This window comes from Seriola lalandi, unplaced genomic scaffold, assembly GCF_002814215.2.
Source record: "Seriola lalandi dorsalis isolate HSWRI2012SDOR001 ecotype SW California unplaced genomic scaffold, Sedor1 jcf7180002054930, whole genome shotgun sequence".
Classification (NCBI taxonomy): Eukaryota; Metazoa; Chordata; class Actinopteri; order Carangiformes; family Carangidae; genus Seriola; species Seriola lalandi.
The window spans coordinates 65386-71411 of NW_019525482.1; the positions used below are offsets into that span (position 1 = coordinate 65386).

Sequence of the window (6026 nt, forward strand, 5' to 3'; positions counted from 1 at the left end):
TGGGGGGGTATTGGAGGTGGGGGTCCTTGAGGGAGCACGAACAAAGTTGGCTATATGTCAGTTGTTCTAGCTGACCAAAGACACACTAGCCAGTAGTCCCCTTACGTTGGTGCCCGACAGTTCGTCGTTACTATAGCAACCAGAAAAAAAAAAAAAAAAAACTCATCTGCATTCTTTTGGAAACGCACATGTGCCTCATTTGCAAATATGTAATCACATCCAATTTGCACTCACAAATAACAACACGCAAAGCTGGAAGGGATACAAGCGAACTTCTCACAAAATACATAAATCTTGGAAGTTAGAAGACGGCAACTAAACTGTGACTCTAAATTAACTTACAGCAAACTCATTATTGATCTGTACTGGAGCAGCTGGGAAACAAACAAGTATATCTTCACCCTCAAAAAGGGCTGGCAGGATTTTGAACGTGTAAACAACATCAAGACTCACGAACGCCTCGACAGACATTTTGTAAACGACTTACTGAGTGTGCAGCCTGCCGGTGCACTTGCACATGTACAGTATCTGAGCAGAGGACACGTGCTCACTGTAACCTGCGCTGATGACAGTGATGAATCCTCGAGCGGCTTCTCCGGAAAATTTCTGTTTATTGAACGGACGGAAATTTGCTTCAAGTTGAGCGGGAACGGAAAAATAAAGTTTATCTCTGGCGCTCTTTTTACCGCCATTATTCTGTTTTGTGTGAAAGGTGTGGACAACGCATCAGGTCTTTAACAAGGAGAGCGGAAATGTGACTCTAAACACAAAGAAGAGTGAGTGTGGACACACGATCACACAGTGGAAGATCCTCGATAAATCAAATCCACTGCACTTTGTGCAAAACCAGCTTCAATTTCATCCCTGTGTTTCCACATTTCTGTTTTCTTTCCCCCTTTTTCTTCTTTTTTAAGACAGAAAAAGCTGCACGGTTGTGTGTGTGTGTGTGTGTGTGTGTGTGTGTGTGTGTGTGTGTGTGTGTGTACTGTGGGCTCCAAAAGCCTGAGACCACTTTCCCACAATGGGATCTTTCATAACCAGGAAACACACATTTAAATTCCTACCTGATTTTCACAGGACTTTGATCATCATAAAACAGCTGACAACAACAACAACAACAACAACAACAACAACAACAACAACAACAGAATCCCATTGTTGAAATTCTGGTCATGAAATCAAAGTGTTGACTTTGATTCATACACAGCAGAATAACCTGACTGCAGCAGTGGGAGTGGTCTCCCCTTGTCTCCCCTCGTCTCCCCTGCAGACCGATCATCATCCAGGTGACCTTACCCGACGACTCAGCAAAACACTGCTTTACCGCACCGGGACTTTCTTTGCAACAAATCTATTAATACTCTGTAAATTAAGGAATGTACTGAATGCACTACAACTCTGTCCATCGGTCGGTTAACTTGTGCATGTGTCAACATACGCATAAAAAGTTGAGGAGCCAAGTTAGAGAAATAAAAACAAGAAGAAGAAGACGAGAGACTTCTTCACTGACTGATTGATCGGTCAGATAGTCGTAAAGCCGGAGATGGAATGACAGTCGGCACAGTGGATGGAAAAGCTCTTAAAAGTGAGCTGACCCCTCCACCAGCCTGATGCCTGTTGTGCTTGTGGGAACGCTGAGACACATCTTTCGTTTTAAATGAGGCCTGCGTTACCACACAGAGTGTGAGCTGGGTCTGCTTTGTTTCTGGTCTCAGATCTGCGCGCTGGAGAGAGAGAAATCAATGCACTCCTGCACTCGGAGACGCACAGCTGAAGGTCAGCTTCCCTGGAGGAGGGATGGACGGGCAGCTGCCTCTCGGTCAATACAGGCAAAAGCTTTCAATAGCTCTTACATCACTTCTCCTCCTTTTCACCTTTCATCCTCTGTAGTCTCCTTGTGAATCTCTCTGTATTCTATCTGCGGTCTTTATTCCTCCTCTGCTCTGTGTGTCAAAGGTTGGCTTGGCGCCGAGTTTGAAGGCTGTAATTTAGGAGAGACGTGGGACCCAATCACAGACACAAACACACAGTCCCTGAACTCCACCCTGTCACCGCCAGTCAGCCACAAACTGGTCACTGTGGCTGGATTGTGTCTGGCCAGCACACGACACCCGGCCTCCTTATCACACTCAGGCAAAGAGCTGCAGCTCCGTCGCTTTTTATGAGCCAGATAAGAACTGTACGAGCTTTTTAATGTGAAGATTTGCATAAAGGCAGTACCCTCCGAGTGTTTGGAAACATAAGGGAATTAATGAGCCTTTATTTTTGCCACATAGGCTGCAACAGATTATGGTGTAATTCACCAGATGAGGGTTGCTTTGCAGCCACAAACCCCAGGGCCATGTAAAACCTCCTGCACTTTTCTCACACTGAGAGAAGCTGAATCATACGCACTCATGAGCAGACACACACACACTCACAGTGAAACACACACATCCCTCTAACACTGCCAAGGACAGTGCATTACATCCACTGCTAATTGACCCAGGAGGCTCCAGCAGGGAGAAAATATCCTGAGGTAAACAGACGGTTTCTAGACGAAGCAGAACGCAACAACCACAACTTATCCGAAGGGACTCGAAGCAAAAACAACCATCTTCAACATTTTGCAGTTGCTCGATTTTCAGTTTTCACCGCAGCCAATCAGAAACAACGTACAGAAACAATACAAGAGATCACTTTTCTTTTCTTCATCCTTTCTCTTTTTTTCTTTTTATGCAGAAACTTGTAGTGTGAAAGATTAAAGGAGCCCATCTGATTCCAGTTTCTGTCTCACACATGGAGGGGAGGGCGCAGAGGTGGGGGAGGGAGAGAGGGAGGGGGGAGTGAATAATTTTAACCAGCATAAAAGGAGGCTATTTCAAAATAAGAGTTTGGCTCGGCCGACTGGGGGTCAGCTTGAATGCTAATGTATGTAGCGGCAATTTAGTGTGATCTTGATCTGTCTTTGTGTTTGAGTTACGTGAGGGAAAACACATTTTTCTGAGTATTTTACATGAGCGTGTTTGCTTAGGAGGGAGAGAAAGTTCTGCATATTCAGATCCAGGGCCTGTGGACACTTCCAGACATTAGGGGGCACTGTTGCCCCGCGCCGAACCCACAGAGGCTTCATCTCAGCCTGAGCACTGATTGAACCGCTTCCCTCCAAAACTCCTTGAGAAAGCTTCAAGAGACAGGAAATGGGGCTGAAGTCGAAGCGTTTGGAATATTTTTTAAAACCATTAGCTGTACGTCAGCTGGGTCACGGCTGCACGAGTGTCAACTCTGCATCGCCGACCTCAGCTCTTTGTCCCGTGCCGTCATCACAGGCCGCTGCAGTGGACGCACAGCTCCGTCATGTGAAGTTAGAATAAAACATTCATCATGAATAAACTGAGAACCGTGTCACCGACGAGTGCTCTCTGATGTGAGTCATTTACTCTGAGGTACAGCTGGTACACTTGCTGTCTCTCAAAGGAGGAGGGGTGTGTGTGTGTGTGTGTGTGTGTGTGTGTGTGTGTGTGTGTGTGTGTGTGTGTGTGTGTGTGTGTGTGTGTGTCACATGTGGACAGAGGCTTGTTTTGTGAACCCCACATTAAGGCAGAGGTCACAGACGTAACACTTTCTTTATGTGTAAATAAAAGGGAGGTAATGTGTGTCACATCTGTTTAAAGGTAAACGAGCTGCGTACTGCATGTGTGTGTTGTTCTGTGTAAATACGAGTCTGCATCATAATCTGGACCGTCCCGACGACGTGCATCTCCAACACAGACACTGACAAACACAAACACGCCTCCACACGGCTGCTCTTCCCCCAAACATTCAGAAGAAAAAAACAAACTAAACACAAAACACTCATTACAGACACGGGAAATGGAAAACAACTAATCTCCCTTCATTTCCCTGAACTCATACACACACCTGTGAGGATGTAGAGATGAATTATGCTCAAATAGAAAGAAAGTTCTGGAACATGGAAACTAACAAAAAAACAAAAAGAAAAGAAAAGAAAAGAAACATCCTGAAAAACAAAGAACAGCAAATTAAAAAAAAAGAGAGTAAACACTCGGATGATGGGAAGAAAATGTAGTAAGACCTCCACTGAGAGATGTTATCGGTGCAGTGATGCTGCTGTGACTGTGCCGGGTCACATGATGCTCCCTGATGACCACGCTCACGACGTGACTCAGACCTAATCTCTATTTACAAGTGGTCATTGCAATTATTTACCGTCTGAGCCTGTGTGTGTGTGGGGGGGGGGGGCCTAACATGAGACATAACTACGTCAATAAAGAAAATGATTAAATAAAGATCTGTAGCACACACACACACACACACACACACACACACACACACACACACACACACACACACACACTAATGCGCCCACACAATGAAACATAAAGACCAATAAACAGTTACAGGCATGTTTCTCCTGTTCGTTTTTTACTGGAAACCCGACATTCACACATAAAGGAGAAAGAAAACAGAGTTAGGAAATACAAGCCACAGTGGGGGGGGGGGGACTTTCAAAATAAAAGTTCAGTGGAGATCGAAAAAAAGAAAATATTGATTTTCGACTCTGTTTTCTTCCATTATTTTTCAAAGGTTTGTCTCACAGGCGCATTTCAACCCGGTGACTCGTTCCTCTGTGCGTCACGTATCAGAGCGGCGGCCGAGCACAGAAGTCCAATCTAAGACCTGAGGCCTGGTGGCGTTCTGCACACACAGCGGCCTCTCTGTTGCACATGCACACGGGTTGTGCTCGTGCCACCACAACACTGCAAAACCCAGTCACACACACACACACACACACACACACAGGCAACAGAAGGTATATGTGTTGTGCTTGTGTGTGTTTACTGAAGTGTCATGGCGGGGGGGGGGGGGGGGGGGGGGGGGGGGGGGCTGCACACAACATGCAGCCTAGAATGAAAGAGAGCACAGACACGCAGTGATCCTTCTGCAGACTACATGTCTGCGCACTAACACCCATCGACCGGCACGGATTCCATCTGTTATAACACTCTGAATATCAGAGGGTTTTAACCAGGATCTCTTTTTGGAGTATTGACCCACATTTCATGAAAAAAAAAAAAGGGGCAAAGACCGAGAGAGAAAGAGAGAGAGAGAGAGAGAGAGAGAGAGAGAGAGAGAGAGAGAGAGAGAGAGAGAGAGAGAGACAGAGAGAGAGAGAGAGAGAGAGGGGTCAGGATGGAGACAGAATGTTTTTTTATATATGTGTGTGTGTGTGTGTGTGTGTGTGTGTGCGTGTGTGAAAAGAAAACACAGTCGCGGTCTGCTGACACTGGTTCGACACACAGGCTGAAATAGAACAATACAAACAACATCATCCAGGGTCTCTGCTGCACAAACATTCCCAGAGCCTGAAGCCCACAGCTCGGGTAAGAACACCACAGAGAGCGGCATCGACCCATTAATACAGACTAACACTTACTTTCTTTCTTTTCTTCCTTTTCTTTTTTTTTTTTTTTAACTCTGCCTTGGACACAATACATCATTCTTTCTAACACCGTCTCCCTTTTCCCAGATTTCTTAACCCGTTCCCCAGCGCAGCCCTCTCTCCCTCTTCCGCTCCTCGCTCCGGCCAAATCACACGCAAGACTCTTAAACTCTTAAGACGTGATAAAAATAAATATTCCTCCAAGACCATCATAACTCTGAGAAATCATAACTTATAATCTTTGACTATAATCGAAACTGCTAGACCTCGCAAGTACGATAACACAAATCAAATCAAATAATGGCTCCGCTGAGAGTCTCGTTCGACTGAGATAAAGTGTTGGAGAGGGAGAGAGAGAGAGAGAGCAAGAGAGAGAGAAGGAGAGAGAGAGAGAGCGAGGGCACGGGTGGATTGCGGCTCGCCCCCCCGCCCCCGGGTCTAATGGGGTAACAAACTGTACCCATCACACTTGATGATGTTTCTCACACTCTCTGACTGCCTCATGGATCATCTCTGTACGAGGGCACTTGATGTGAGAGGCCGAGGAGTTTATTCTGAGTGTTATAGTTTCAGTCAGCGGGGG

At 45.9% G+C, this 6026-nt stretch overlaps 1 protein-coding gene across 1 annotated transcript in view; it reads right to left on the reverse strand.

Moving 5' to 3' along the window:
• The window catches only part of scfd2 (sec1 family domain containing 2), a 91854-nt gene that overhangs the window by 55846 nt on the left and 29982 nt on the right, over positions 1-6026 (reverse strand). The gene's annotated exons all lie outside the window — the stretch shown is intronic.